Source organism: Humulus lupulus, chromosome X, assembly GCF_963169125.1.
Source record: "Humulus lupulus chromosome X, drHumLupu1.1, whole genome shotgun sequence".
In the NCBI taxonomy this organism is placed as follows: domain Eukaryota; kingdom Viridiplantae; phylum Streptophyta; class Magnoliopsida; order Rosales; family Cannabaceae; genus Humulus; species Humulus lupulus.
In genome coordinates this window covers 120702175-120719367 of record NC_084802.1, presented here as the reverse complement: position 1 = coordinate 120719367, position 17193 = coordinate 120702175, and positions in this window count along the sequence as shown.

Sequence of the window (17193 nt, the reverse complement as noted above, 5' to 3'; positions counted from 1 at the left end):
GAAAACTTCTAACCTCATGAGCATTTTTCGGAGGTTTCCACTACCTAACTACTTCTATCTTGGCAGGATCTACTGAAATTCCGTCTCGAGACACTATGTGCCCCAGAAAACTAACTTTCTCTAGCCAAAATTCTTATTTTGAAAACATAGCGTAAAGCTTTTCAACTTGCAGACGCTGAAGGACCAGTTCCAGATGCGTTCCATGCTCTTCCTGACATTTTGGGTATATTAGAATATTGTCAATGAACACGACGAAGAACTTATCCAAATACTCACAATACGCGATTCATGAGATCCACGAATGATGCAGGCGCATTAGTTAGTCCAAAGGACTTCACTAAGAACTCATACTGACTGTAGCGCGTTCTGAAGGCCGTCTTTGGTATATCTGTCTCCTTAACCTTGAGCTGATGATAGCCTGATCGTAGGTCTATTTTGGAAAATACTGACGCTTCTTGTAGTTGATCAAAAAGATCATCAATCCTAGGCAATGGATATCGGTTCTTGATCATCACTTTGTTCAGCTCCCAATAGTCAATGCACATTCTCATTGAGCCGTCTTTCTTCTTCACGAATAAGATCGGGGCTCCCCACGAAGAATGTCTTGGCCTTATGAACTTCTTGTCTAGTAACTCTTGCAGTTGTGATTGCAACTCTTTGAGTTTAGCTGGCGCCATCCTGTAAGGAGTCTTTGAGATCAGCGCAGTTCCCGGAATTAGCTCTATCTCAAACATGATCTCTCAGTCTGGTGGAATCCATGGGAGATCTTTAGGAAATACGTCGGGAAACTTGCACACAACCTGTACATCAGAAGATTGTTGGCCCGTCTCTTTATCCTTATCCACTATGTTTGCTAGAAAACCAATGCATCTGTCACTCAAAATTTTTCTCGCCTTCATCGCAGAAATCATGGGACACTTCTTTTCTCTTGACGTACCCTTGAACTCAAATGGTTCTTCTCCCGCTCGGGTGAAGAACACTTTTCTACGCTTGCAATTGATAATGAATCCATATCTGGTTAAACAATCCATCCCAAATATGACGTCGTATTCATGTAGGTCCAAGACTAATAGATCCACTGTCAGCTCACGACCTTCGACCCAAACTGGTACGGCTCTAACCCATGTTCGCACCAGCATATCCTCTCCCGAAGGCAAGGATACCCCACAAATAATAGGCATTGGTCCAGGCATTCTGTTTAATTTTTCCACAAAAGATGCAAATACAAAAGAATGTGATGCACCAGTATCCATTAATGCATATGCCAAGGTTTGGCGATAGAAAACTGACCTAACACCATATCAGATGGTCCAACTCCTTTGTCACTTTGCGTAAGCGCATAAACTCGAGGTGGAGCTCCAATTTGTTTCTACTGGTCATTTTTGTTGCCCTTGGCTTGCATTCGACACTCTTTAGCAAAGTTCCCTGGCTTTCCACAGTTAAAAACATACCCCATACTCGCCTCGATGGTATCAGTTACACTTGTTGCACCGTGGCCATTGTTCAAACTCCCGTCTCGACTGTTTGTTGGGACTAGCCATTGCCTGATTGGGAGGTCCCCCTTTTCTTTTGTTATTTCCCCCAAAATTCGGCCCTGTGCCTGTTGGATTGTTTGTTCGCCCCGAGTTCTGATCGAACCTAAGGTTGAACTTTCCCCTTGGGCCATTCTGATTGGCCTGAAACTGTTTGGGGTTGTTCGGAGTGTACCTCCTGTTTTCGTTCTTCTGTGGTTCTGGCTTATCTGACACTGTCCAAGACTCTTGGCGAAGAGCCCGTTCCACAGCTTCGGCATACGTCTCCGGGCCAGTTCTACCAGTGTCTACACACCTGGAAATGTCTCTACGTAGGCCCTTCTTAAAACTCCAGGTCTTATTCTCTTTAGTGTTCACCTGGTTCTTCGCGAACCTAGATAGCTGGTCAAATTTTCAAATGTAGTTCTGCACGCTCGATGTTCCTTGCTTCATATTAGTGAACTCATTCACTTTGTGCTCGATAATTGCCTTACTGAAGTGCTTGCCATTGAACAATGTCAGGATATTTGGCCATTCATTCTCTGCAACATTATGCCCTTTCTTGGCTGCGTCCTACCAGATGTGGGCATCTTTTCTCAGCATATAGGTCGCATAAACTACCTTCTCTCTCTGTGTAGTTCCAATGAAGTCGAAGATCCTTTACAAAAAACTAATCCATTCCTCTGCCATTGATGGGTCACTGCTCCCCTCGAATATAGGTGGATTCTGGTTGTCAAACCTTTCTGATATAGGTTTCACTCGAGCAGCTTTTGGTACTTCTACTGGCAGTACCGGTTGCTCAGTGACAACCTGCAGGCCAGGTTTTGTTCTCAATATTTTCAGGTGGTATTTCATTGTTGAGAGCATTATTGGGTGGCATGGCGAGTCGTCCCAAAAGGTGTTAAACCTTTCAGCTTGGAGGGCATTGTCTCTTTTTCCTTCTTTCAATTTGGTCTCCCTGTGTCTCCACTAGCCTTTGCAAATTATTCATCTGCTTAGCTATCTTGCAAACTCTAGCAGCTGAGTGTAGAGCTCTAGGGGCAGGTGTTAGGAACGAGTTTCCTAATACGCAGCGGAAAGGTGGTGTGGTTGGCCCAGTGTACAACAAAATTTTTGTAACATATTTAAACTACCTTTAAATATGCAGATCCTTTAATATACATACATTAATCATAAGCAAGATAGTGATAGAAATCATACCTCTTGAAGCCTATCAAGTGTCCTTGCTATCTTTTCATATTTAGAACGATCTTCCTATCCAAGCCGCTCCACGTACTCACACCAAGATCTTCCAAAGCGTTCTATACACCTCAAGAAATGTGTGGGCACTTAGAGAATGAAGGATAGTTTTTTTTTTTGTGATTCTTCTTGATGTACTCAACTCATGAGATCAAGAGAATAGGCCTGAGAATTGGTTCTTTATTTTCAGGGAGAGAGAAAACTATCGTTCTATTTTCATAGAGCGAAAAATGATCTGAGTTGTCTCATACTCACTTCTCTTATTTTTGAATAATAATCTGATCAGTCTTACTTAATAGAAAATATTCAAAATTTAAAAAATAAATCTGTAACCATTTTACAATTTACTTTTTAATTAATTAATTATTCCATTAATGAAAAAATCCAAAAACCAATTTTTGAATTATCCATTAATTAATTAATTAAATAAATAAAATTGAAAATCCCATCTCTGAAAAACACTGGTGCTACACGCCACACACAGTCCTGGACTGTGTGTGAACGTGTAGCTTCCTAATTTCTAGGGATATTAGTTTTTCATATTTTATTTAATTATTTATTCAAATTTCTTTGTCAGATAAGATCTAACAACCTGATAACTAATTCAAATTTGAATTCAAATTAATTATCTATTTAATTAATTATCAAATATAATTAATTATTTGAATAAATATTAATCTTTTAAATTCAAATCCAATTTGAACTTATCAGATTATCATCTCCCACTCAAATAAAGATATTTAATTAATTCTACTAATTAGTTAAACCCAAATTTTCGAAATTAAATATTTAATTTATTATAATTTCAAAAAATTATAATTAATTAATTATTTAATTAAATTTCGAAAATTAATTTAATTATTTAATATAATTTCGAAAATTATATAATAATTAAATATTAATTAATTTGGTTAACTACAACTAATTTGTAATTAATTAATTAATCACCATTATCATATAATTGCATATTTGGCCTGAAGAACAAATTTCTTCCTAAATATGTCTTTAAACTATTTTCCCTTCATATCAACTCTTACCTTGAACAGTGTTGATAGAGCCGCTATGGGGACCTATAATTCAAAGCTCCAATAAATTTGAGATTATTAATTAAACTCTTTAATTAAATAATCTTAATTTATTAATCTCATGATTATTCCACTATAAATATGAGATTGAACTCTTGTAATTATAGACATTTCATTTACTGAGTACTTTATAATCATAAAGTGTCCATTGATTTAATCATTGCATACAACTTGACCCTCTAATAATGGTTCATAATTAATCGGGAATAAAATTACTGTTTTACCCTTTTAATTATGTCTTGTTTCCTTAAGTACTATTGACTCTACTAATGAAGGTTAATTCATAACTAAATTATAAATTTGAGCTCAATAACCTTTCAGTCCCAAAAGTCAACCCTTAAGAGAACCATCATTCAATCTCTTGCGAGAAGGTATAGATTTCATATCTGTATACTATGTCCCCAGCCATCTATATTAATGAGTTCCCAAAACAAAAGTTTTTAGCCTGATCATTCTGACAGACCCTAACAAGTGAATCAAAGAACTCATATAACATAAACAGGAGTTCATAGTAACCTCAGGATTAAGATCTATTTGTATATGATCATCAGTTGATATATTTAATTAATACTTCGAAACGGTATTTAACTAAGTATTAATAAACATATCTGGTCCAGTTCTATATATTCTCTAATATATAAAGCACCTCCACTAAAGTGTCCTACCACACTAGTGATCCGGATCTAGATCACATGTATTCATAATACTGGTGGACCGTGCTTGCAGTAATTAATCTAAAGATTCCATAACTTTATTTTACTGCGAACTATTCAAGTTCATTTATCTCAAACACAATCCTCTCGTACTAATACGTGTTTGAGATTACATTCATGAACTTAGGAATTTTCCTGATATTTACATAATATTATCATAGAATAATATAGTCCATAAAATATATGCATAACAAATTCAATTTATTTATTTATTTCATAAAAACAATGTCCACTACATATGCTTTCAGGGCACATTTCCAACAGCAGGCGCGTTCTGAGCTCTAGCAGTAAGCGCAACCTGGCCTTGGCTAGCAACACCCGTTCCTCTTTGAGCTCTTATCCTTTTCCCTTTTGTTAGCCGCCACAAAGTCAAAGATCCTCTATTTGAGTTGCCAGATTTGGTTCCAACTGTACTCTTTGTCCTCAGCCTCGACCCCTTCCTCTGCCCCTGCCATGACCTGTGTCTTGATCAACGACCGCTCTCTCGGCTGGGTCTGGTTGATTAACAGCTTGACCTCCCCTGGCTCGAGTGTTAGACACCATCGCAAGTCTTTATACCACAATGTATACTAGGGAAGAATACTAACCTAGCAATAAATGAGCATACCAATTTTTCTCGTAAACTAGAAAGAAGAACCATAATGATTCAACTCAAAACAGGTAGTAATAATATTCAGGGATATAACCTAGCAATACAAAAATGATCATGATAGATCATGCCAAAGGATTTTAGTTAGCAGGACAATAAATCCAAAAAGAGAACCCTAACTACACGTCGGGTTTCTACATGTGCTTGCTACAACTACACCAAAGTCCTACAACCTAGTAGGTTTGCAAGGTCTTTACAAAAAGTATCAATAGGACCCCCACATCATAACCTAATCTAGGCTATCCATCAAGATATCCAGCTTAAGTCGGTATCCTTGTCCGACTTCTTGCGATCCTCCTCTGCCTCGAGGTATGCTATCAACCATGGAGATAGGCCAATCCATGACCCAAACGCTAGCTCCATATGCATGCAGAAGTCATCCCATGTGTCATGAATCAACCGCCAACGTTTGTGATGAAACCATATGTATGTCGAGCCTTTCAGACAAGTGCTGGCATATCACACTCTTCGTCGCTCGGGTGTGTTGGCCCTATCAAGGACTTCTGTCATGTAATGAGTCCATTGCTAAATGAAACGCCGATGTTGTTGATCGTACTCGAAGCATCACAGATTCTCATCGTTAAAGATTCTATAGTAATCGATCCTAGGAATAGGGATCATGGGTAGGTTTCCTATCACAATGTCGCCTATCTCAAGTGTATCGACGATAACGTACAATTTATAGAATTGAGGTAAATAAAAGAAGGTAAAGGAAACCTATATGAAAAGACAGTACTTACAACGAGTGTCGGTCTATCTTTGCGAAATGTACATGTGGGTTGTCTACAGAACCGGCTCAACTCAAGCTTTGATACCAACTGTAATGACCCAGATTTTCAAGACTCGATAATGTGGAAATATAAACGTTTTCATTTAACAAAATGTCTCAAAACTCGTATAATAAAAAACTTTGTAAAAGTTGTATGGCCATAATTAACATTTATTACAAACATAATTTATAAAGAGTAAAGTGAGCCTAGTTTATGAAAATAACACAACATTTCCAAAAATAAAACAGCTTCCCAAAAAGGTCGGCCCACACGTACATTCGCAAGGTAGACTCCAGTGCTCACTGCTCTACCTTGCCCTTGTTCTTACCTACAATAGGAAATAACTAGGTAAGCGAAAGGTTAGTAAGTTCAACTTTAAAACAAAAGCATGCAGAGAATTAGGGTTCCGGATCCATCCGAACCCTCCACAATCAATTTCAAGAATGCAAAAGCGTCCTGGCAAACTTATGGTCATGCCTGATAACCAATGAAAAATTATTCCATATAAATAGATAAATTCCTGCACTCAGAAAATCCCAGAACAAGCAGATATATTATATCACAATATAATTTGAGACCAACGCTCGACAACTTCCAACAATTCGGGCATAACACGCTCTCCAGTATAAATACTAATCTATAAGAAAGAACCGAGTCTCAACACTAAGATCTAGCCAATAAATATCCCCATCAAGGGTAACTATCGTGTAACCTGAGGCATCACTACTTATCCAAGAGTAAATCCCTAACAAGGGTAACCATCAAGTTACCTAGGGCATCACTACTCATCCAAGAGTGTAATCGAAGTTACACGGTTTTATAGAGACTTCTATGTTAATCAGTGGTGCTGGTGAGTAGTTACCCCTAGGGTGATCAGCCTCACTCAAACTTGGAAACCCCTAGTATCACTAGGCACTCTCAATGCATGGCCAATATTCACGGCTACTATTCAGGAATAACTTATCAGAGTACTTGCTCGGGTTCTAACCGTTCACTGATTAAGTAAGCATGAGGGCCCCTAGGTCCATTCATTTTTGGTGCCCCTAGGTTTAAACCGGCAATCCTCACCTATTGGCAACTCGTCGCGGTAATGAACCGGACATAATAAAATCAAGCAGTGTGACGGGGATCAGCTGTCTAGGATATAACGGATATCTACCGTTCATATTTTCTAAATCAGCACCCACTAGACTAACGTCTCTAAGGAACTTTCTACGACAGTGTATATATGTGCATGTGTCTCCATAGTAACATACAATACAATAGTGGTTTCATGTTGCAGCCACACAATAGAAGTTAACTCACTTGAATTCCTTGCTCTCAGCAAGATTTCACCCTCCAATGTATAATCCAGTTATGCTTAGCCAATACTCTTGTTGTTCTTGCTCTAGGTTTTGATGTTCCTACTAGCTTTGAGTCCTTCAAAACTCTTTCAACACCTTAGGGAAACCCTTCCTAGACCAAAGCTTAATGCTTCCAAGCCTTCTTAGTGTTCTTGAGATTGAAGATGGGGATAAAACTTGAGAGAGAGTTTTAAAAAAATGATGAGAGTAAAAGTGAGAGAGAGTGGTCGGTTTTTTTTTTTTTTGGGGGGGGGGGGGGGGGGGGAGGGGGTTAGAAGGGTTTAGACTTCTCTAAAATATCCTAAAAATACTTGAGTGTTTAACTATCCACTTGCCTATTTACCCTAATATTTAAAAATGAGATTAAACTTAATTAATTTGGAATACCCAATATTTTTCCCTCACATGGCCAACCACCCTTTATTTTTATATGTGATTATATATATTTATATATAAATGTTAATAAATATTTCCTAAGAAGAAAAATCCAATTTGACTTCCTATAACATTTTCACTCTTATTAAGTTTTAAAAAATAAAACTTAAAGCATGATAATTAAATTAAAAGTCTCTCACATTTAATTTAATTAATCACACAATAAATTTTAACCTAAGGTCTATTCATATTATAAAATTCCTCAATTTGGTAAAATTAAGCATTTAACACAAAATGTCCTAAAATTTCAATTTTCCCTTAGGTTTATTATTTTTTTACCAAACTTAAATTTTTATGAATGTATTTTATGCCCAAAATTTATTTGCCATAGTTTTTCATTTTATTTTCCGAGATTTTTACTCGATCAAGGTTTTGGTGTCAGTCCAAGATTGAAAGTCTTATCTTGACTTTTAAACACAAAATTCATAATTTAGCTAGCAATAACTCATGGAAATAAATTCCAAAAAAATATAATATTATTTAAAATAATATTCTTAACTTGGGGAAAAAATCCCGACCTATGTCGTTTTTAGGTACCCGAAACGCAAGATGTTACACAAGTACTCCACCACATCCTTCTTCCTCGCAGACCACCAATATAACGTCCGTAGATCCTGATATCTCTCATCTAATACCCATATCTATCACGACACAAATACGACCCTTATACCGTAGTAACCCTGTCTCATAAATAGAATAATCCTTAGCTATCCTAGCTAGGACATTCCCTCTAGCCTCCTACAACTGTGCATCATCCATCTGACCCTCTCTTATCCTCTCCAGAATGGTAGAATGCAAGGTAATATTGACCAACTGACCCACAAATAACTCTATCCTCGCTCTAGACATCTCCTCTGCCAACTCTCTCGATATCTGTGTAGAGCTAAACAACTATACCGGGCCCCTCCGGCTCAACGCATCTGCCACTACATTGGGTTTCCCTGGGTTGTAAAGGATATCATAATCACAGTCCTTTACCAACTCTAGCCAATACCTCTACCTCTTATTCAGGTCCTTCTAGGTGAAGAAATACTTCAGGCTCTTATGATCGGTGTATATCTCGCACATCTCCCCATATAGATAATGTCGCCAAACTTTCAGTGCGAATACCACCCTTAAGAATTCTAGGTCAGGTGTAGGGTATCGCTGCTATAACCTTCCCATCCTGCATCAACACACATCCCAATCCTAAACTCGATGCATCATAGTATACCACAAAATCTCCCTCCCTCCGAAGGAAGACTCAATACTGAAGCAGTAATCAGTCGTCGCTTCAGTTCCTGGAAGCTATTCTCACACTTGTCTAACCAGGTGAACTTCAGATTCTTCCATGTCAATTATGTCATCGGTGCAACAATCTTCGAGAATCCTTCCATGAACTGTCTATAATATCCCACTAATCCAAGGAAGCTCCTAACCTCTTAGGCGTTCCCTGGTCTCGGCCAATCTCTCACTACCTCTATCTTACCTAGATCTACCTTAATCCCATCTTCACCGACAATATGTCCAAGGACTGTCACTTATGGTAGCCAAAAATCACACTTCTTCAACTTGGCATACAACCGATGCTCTCTCAGACTCTGCAACACCTGCCAGAGATGTTGCTCATGCTCTGCCTCTGAACTGGAGTAAACCAAGATGTCGTCGATGAAGACAGTCACAAACCGATCCAAGAAGTCCTTTAACACCCTATTCAAGAAGTCCATGAATTTTGTTGGGGCATTGGTCAAATGAAACGTCATGACCAAGAACTCAAAATTCCCATACCTAGTTCAGAACGCCATCTTTGGTATATCCTCATCCTTGATCATCAGCTGGTGATAACCAGATCAAAGATCAATCTTCGAGAATACAGTCTTCCCCTGTAGCTGGTCGAACAGGTCATCGATGCTTAGTAAGGGGTACTTATTCTTGAAGGTCAACTTGTTTAATACCCTGTAGTCTATACACATTCTAAGAGTCCCATCCTTCTTCTTCACAAAAAAAACTGGAGCAACTCATGGCAAGAAACTAGGCCGGATAAATCCCAAATCAAAAAGCTCTTATAACTGTATCTTCAATTCTTCCGTTGGAGCCATCGTTTATGCTGCCCTTGACACTAGCTCTGTTCCTGGCGCTAACTCAATGACAAACTGAATCTCCCTGTGCGGTGGCAACCCTGGTAAATCCTCAGGAAACATATTCAAGAACCTGCGTACTAATCTGGTCTCTCCCGGTCCTGCTGGCATAACCCTGATGGTATCCACCACACTAGCTAGAAAACCTCTACAACCTCCCTGCAATAGGTCCCTAGCCCTCAATGCTGATATCATCGGTATGCAAGGTCCACGAACAGTACCCACAAAAATAAAGGGATCCTCTCCCTCAGGCTCAAAAGTCACCATCTTCTTCCTGCAGTCTATAGTAGCCCCATATCTGACCAGCCAATCCATCCCTAGAATCATATCAAAATCATCCATACTCACTCGGTCAAGTCTACTGATAGTTCCCTACTATCTACCATCACTGGCAGTGCTCTAATCCATCTTCTAGAAACTTCCAGTTCCCCTGTAGGTAGTATAGTCCCAAACCCTACAGTATAATACTCACTAGGTCTACACAATCTATCAATTACCTTACTAGAAATAAACGAATGTGTAGCACTAGAGTCAATCAATTTAGTATAAGAAGAGCCAGCACTAGAAAGCTAACCTGTCACTACCGAGGGACTAGCCTCAGCCTCTGCTTGCGTCAAGGTGAATAATCGAGCTGGGGTCAAGCTGTCCACCTTCCCTGGTTTCTCCTTCTTCGCTGTTGGGTAGTCTTTCTTGAGGTGTCCCACCACCCCGCATAGATAGCAGGCCTTTGTTCGATGACGCCTTCTACACCTCATGCACTCTGGGTAACTTCTCCATGTCTCATCGCCTCCCTGGCGACTACCATGAGCACCCCGACCTATCCTGTCAAGACCAGCAGTGGTCGAAGTATCAGGAGTCTTCCTTTTCAGATCACTAGGACCTGCGCCCCTACAAAATCCTGTGGATGGAGGCACTACCATTCGAACATCACGTCTCACGACATTCTCCCTCCAGATCTTGTTTTCTGCCTCCTCAACAATAAGAGCCTTCTCAACAACCTAGGCATAAGTCGTTCCCCCAGGTATTATTGTGATTCTGACATCTTGGGCTATCATAGCATTAAGCCCTCTAATAAATATGTCCTCTTTGGCTGCATCTATAGGCACCAGATCTGGTGCAAAATTCGCAAGCCTCTCAAACTTCAAGGCATACTCAGTGACTATCATGTTGCCCTGCACCAACCCCCCGAACTCATTCACCTTCACTTTCCTTACGGCAACATTATAATAATTCTGGCTGAATAGACCCATCCCAACTCAGTGTAGAAACATCCCTGATCTGTGATGCCGCCCCCCACAAAATACAGGCATCCTCTTTAAGCATATAGGTGGCACAGACCACCCTTTCATTACCTCCCACCCCCATGAAATCCAGCAAAGAAGTTGTTGTATCCTGATTTCAGCACGATTCCTTCACTGAGCTCGGGTACAGCTGGCAAATAAATAGTGGAAGAAATAATCAAGGAATCCATTTATTATCCACGTGGATAGCCCATTTTTCACAGTGATTATGCGAGCTAGGGATGCATAGGTTGCGAAGCGCGAGCTCATAATATTCATACGTCCTCCATAGTATGAGCTCAGAGATAAATTCAGCTCGTGGTAACTCAAATATATTGCGTACCCGCGAATCCCCAAAGACTAAAGTACTATTATACAATCATTTATGGCCAGCCTGTAACATTTAATGTCTCAAATATTAGGAGACCATTTATTTCATGATCAGATCATATGCTAGTATAAATGGGAATATTTTGTATTAAATGTAATAAATATGTAAATCCGTGATTGACTCACGCGGTTACCCAAACCTGTCCATGAAATTTCTCTATAAATATTGGGAATATTGGATAGGGAAAGGGACGATTATTCTGTAATACTGAAACTCTGCCAAAATCGAGAGAGAAAAACAGTAATATATAGACTCGTGGACTAGGTGGATTTTAACCACTAAACCACGTAAAAAGATTTGTCTATGAGAGTTCATTTCTTATTATGGTTTATTATCAAGCACTAATGAACCTTGTTATTTTCTTAATTCACTGTTGGCGAAAAACCGCGTCAACAGTTTGGTGCTTTCATGGAGAGTTGAGATTAGTTCTTTCATCAAAATCCCAGTCAAATCTCATCTTGGTGGTCACTCGCAAAATGCAGGATAATGAGATAGAAGAACCTGGTGGGCAGGAGGCCCCTCATACTGCTGTTTCAAATGAGCATGGCCCTGAAGTTCAGCAACGTCTGGGAAAGCAACCAGTGGGCCACGACGATACTGGGAGTTCGATGTCATTGCCACTGAATCTAAACCCAGATTACATAACTATGGTTGAATTGGAAAATATGTAGTTAAGAAGCCATCTTGCCAAGGCAAACAGGAAAATTGAGGAGGTTTTGGCTCGGTTACCCCCTCTTGCAACTGACGTTAGTCTCGGAAAGAGGCAAAGTGGGTCTCATAAGTCCCATAGGAATAACCAATCCAAACCAAGTCGGTCAATCAGAACTGCCACCCCAGGTTCTGTGCCTGTGGCGCAAGACCGCCAAAATGCTCAACCTAGTGGCCCTCAGAGGGGTCATCAACACATCAGTCGATCGGTTAGAACCCACGAGGAGGGGCTGGAATTGGTTCACAGAGGAAAAATGTTCTAGCCAACCCTCCTGCGTCACAATCAGATCGTCAGGCGCAGAGAGCTAGAGATGATGGGGTAGAACAGAGGCGGGCTAATTTAGTTTGCCCTGATAGGACAAGGATTACCTCACCAGTTAGGCATCCCCCATCATCCATAAGACATTCGATGCCACCTCGTCCTACACGGGACATTCCTGCTTATGGAGATAGTAGAAGAAATCCTCCTCCATCAGCCCATAGCTATGTTCCATGGACACGTGTTGAAAATCCAGATCCTCGGCCTCCACCACAAGCTGTGAGCTTCGTAAATGGAAGTTATTGGATAGAAAATCGTTGAAGTTGTAGGTCCGATAGGTCTAAGGGCGATCTAAGGAATCATCTAAGTTTGACTCAAAGCCCTCGATATGATCCACAACCTGATTTGTGCGATTGCCTAAATTCTCAGAGAAGAAATTCAGCTCGTGATGAAGGAGACAGTTACGCTCATTAAGAGGGAGGTCCTTCCGAACTACATGATAACAGGAATGTCCCACAAAACCAAGCCTGAACTTGGAGGGACAACAACCCGCCACACGTGTATGATAGGATGGGAGCTATTGAACAGCCCAGAATATCCTAGGGAGCAAGGACCAAACCCTCGAAAGGCTAGCCCAAATGGAGGAGCTAATGAAGAAGCTTCTATCAGAGAAAGAGAAAGATGAGTGTGACTCAGAGGATGAGCTCGAGCTTTTCGCCCCGAATTTTTTGGCGGCCACGTATCCAGTGGGTTTCAGGATGCAACATTTGTCAATGTTTGGCTGAGATGGGGATCTGTCTGATCACCTGGGGATGCTCAACAACATAATGATGGCTCACAACATCAGACTCGATCTAAGGTGCCTTATATTCCCCTCGACTCTGATTGGTCCAGCCAGGCCGTGGTTCAAACAATACAAGAGGCATTCAATAAACTCGTGGAAGAGTTTTCCCACTAATTTTAAGAGAGCCTCAGGGCTTCCCAAACAGCTCGAATGAAGGCGGACTCATTGGCTAATGTAAAGCAGTAGTCGGTAAACCATTGAAAGCATATCTAAGTAGGTTTTCCAATGTCGAAACCCGAGCTAGAGATGCCGAAGAAATCTCCAAGCTCATGGCAATGAGGACGGGAATTCTTTTTTGAGGTGACTTGTGGCAATAGTTACAGAGGAAATGAGTTAATACTATGGACAAGTTCTTGACACGAGCTCAAGGATGGGTTTACCTGGAAGAGGTGTGAGCTTCTATCGCAGGAACCAGCCAAGTCCCTGTCCAACCCATTGGAGTGGTAACAGATGTTCCAGCTATGACTCAAACCGTTGCCTAGAATAACCAAGGGGGAAATAACAAGAGGAAGGGAAATGGTGAGGGCGACCAGAGTAGAGCAAAGAAAAACAAGTCTGCGGAGAAATTTAAACCGATCTATGCAACATATACCGATCTCACTGATACAAGAGAGCACATCTTCTTAGTTAATTCTACTCGTCTTCCATGAAAGATGCCAGAACCACTGAAAAACCAAAGAGCGAAGAGAGATCCTTCGAAGTTTTGTCGATTCCACAATGATATCAGTCATAATACTGATGATTGTAGACAGCTGAAGGATGAGATCGAGACCCTAATCAGGGTGGGACCTTTGGTCCAGTACTCCCAGAATCGAGCGACTCCCAGTCAGCCCGCTAGAAAAAATCCTCTGTCAGCTCCTGAAGCTCCAACGAATCAAGCTGGAGCTCAGGTGAATCAGGACAATCCTCCAACAATAACAGGAGGAGATATAGCCACCATTTTGGGAGGACCTCATTTGGCATGCATGAGCAGAGGTTCCCAGAAGAGATACATCAATGAATTGAAGTCCCATAATGGAGTGGAGTTCATCCCAGAACAACGATTGTCAAAGCAGCAGCGATTGGAGAAATAACCAATCAGTTTTACGGAAGAAGATGTCAGCCATGTCTAGTTCCCACATAACGATCCTCTGGTCATAACTGTTCAGCGCGCCAACCAAAGAGTTTGAAGGACACTAGTAGCTAGCGGGAGTTCTATGAATCTACTTTTTAGGTTCGCCTTTGAAAAAATGGGATTGTCGGTAACCAAGCTAAAGGCAACCTCAATGATTCTATATGAGTGTTTTGGTGAAGGGTTGGCAGCCATCGAAATTATCAAATTAGTGGTAGCATTGGGTGAAGGTCCATGAACTATCACCTCTACTTGAGTTCATGGTCATCGATTATTCAGTCGCGTACAATATTTTGGGCCGACCTGCATTGATGGCGTTTGAAGCCATAACCTCTATTCGCCACCTAGCAATCAAATTCCCCTCATCTGCGGGAACATGCACCATCAGAGGTGATCAGCTCGCTTCTATGGAATGCTATAACATATCTATGAAGGGAAAATCACAACCCGGGCAGCAAGAAATGGCCATAAGTGACGAAGGTGCAGAGTCCTAGTTAGTGGAAGTTGCTTGTAGGACAGAAGATCCTCAAGAAACAAAGGATAGTGACTTCATCCCAAGTGATGATATCGACCCATGAATGGGTGAGGACATATCAGAGCCCCAAGCTATTCAGGAGCTTGAGGAAGTAAGCTTAGATCCCAAAGACGCTTCAAGAATCATTAAGATTGGGAAAAATCTTGGTGATAAAAGAAAAAAGGAGCTGGTTAGGTTTTTACAAGGGAATCTAGATGTTTTTTCCTAGTCGCATGAAGACATGGTGGGAATAAGCTCGAGTGTTATCATGCACACTCTAAACTTAGATAAAAGCATGCCTGCAAAATCCAAAAAATAGAGACGTTTGGGAATAGTCTGAGCTGAAGCACTGGAGGAAGAAGTAGCTTGGCTGTTAAAGTGTAGGTTTATTCGTGAAGCAAAATACCTGATCTGGGTCGCGAATCCTGTGTTGGTCCCGAAGCCAAATGGAAAGTGGAGGACTTGCATCAATTTCTCCGACCTGAAGAAAGCTTGTCCTAAAGATTGCTTTCCACTACCGAGGATTGACCAATTTGTAGATGCCACCGTGGGACACGAGCTCATGTCCTTCATGGATGCGTATTCTGGATATAACTAGATCGTGATGAATCCTGCAGATCAAGAGCATACTAGCTTTATGACTCCAACTAATCTATATTGTTATAAAGTTATGCCCTTCGGGCTTAAGAATACTGGAGCAGCAAAATGTTTGTTGGTCAGAACGGGAAAAATATTGAAGTGTATGTCAACGATATGCTAGTCAAATCGAAGACTGCCGATAACCATGTATCCGATCTGAATGAATGTTTTGAGATCTTGACGATGTATAATATGAGACTAAATCCCGAAATGTGTACTTTCGGAGTGCCATGGGGAAAATTTATGGGATTCATAGTCAATACAAGGGTGATAGAGGCAAACCCTGATAAAATTAGATCATTGTTGGAAATGCCCTCACCTAGGTCGCGTAAAGAAGTTCAAAGTCTGACTGGTAAGGTGGCAGCCCTGAACCGTTTTATTTCACAATCTACTAACAAGTGCTTGCCGTTCTACAACTTGCTCAGAGGAAACAAGAAATTTGAATGGACCGAGGAGTGCGAGCAGGCGTTCCTCGACCTAAAAATACACTTGGCCAAGCCCCCAGTGTTGTCTAAGCCTATGTTTGGAGAACCACTGTTCCTTTATTTAGATGTGACAGAAAGTGCAGTCAATGTCGTGTTAGTTCGAGAAGAAGAACGCGCTAAAAAATCGGTGTATTATATAAGCAAGAGACTTCTCGGAGCTAAATCACGATATCCACTGATAGAAAAGATGGCTTTCTGTCTAATATTGGCTTCAAGAAAGCTGCGGCCATATTTCCAGTCCCATTCAATTAACTTCATGACCTACCAACCTTTAAGGCAGGTATTGCAAAAACCTGAAACGTCGGGACGTCTTTTAAAATGGGTTGTTGAACTTAGCCAATTTGAAATATTGTATGTACCACAGATCTTAATCAAAAGTCAGGCCCTTACTGATTTTGTGGCTGAATGCACCGGATTTCAAGAGGAGCTTTTGAAGGAACCGATGCAAGAGTTGTGGAAAATATTTGTAGATGCGTCATCGAACGAGAACGGATCTGAAGCTGGGATCATATTAATCTCTCCAGAAGGACATCAATTCCATACAGCTTTGGGATTCGGATTCGAAGCATCTAACAATGAAGTCGAATATGAGGCCTTGTTAGTTGGACTTAAAGTAGCAAAGGAACTCAAAGCAAAGGCTGTACAGTGTTATTGCGATTCCCAGCTCATGGTAAATCAATTGTTGGGGGAGTATCAAGCTTGAGGTACCAAGATGGTGACTTACCTAGCTAAGGTAAAGGGAGAGCTATCAGAATTTGAGTATTGTATTGTTGAACAAATACCTCATGAGCAGAACTCTAATGCTGACGCTTTGGCAAGGCTTGCCACCACCAAGGAATCTAAGACTTTGAATGTAGTGCCAATGGAGTTCTTGGAAAGTCCGAGCATGATAGAAAAAACAGTAGAGGTCGAGATGATCGACACGAGATCAACCTGTATGACCCCCATAGTGGAATATCTTACAATAGGAAGGCCACCTGAGGAAACAAAGGACGCAAGAAAAATACTCTATTAGGCTCCAAGGTATGTGATAGTGGATGGTACATTATACCGATGTGGTTATTCATTGCCTCTCCTACGGGGTGTTCTGCCGGAGGAAG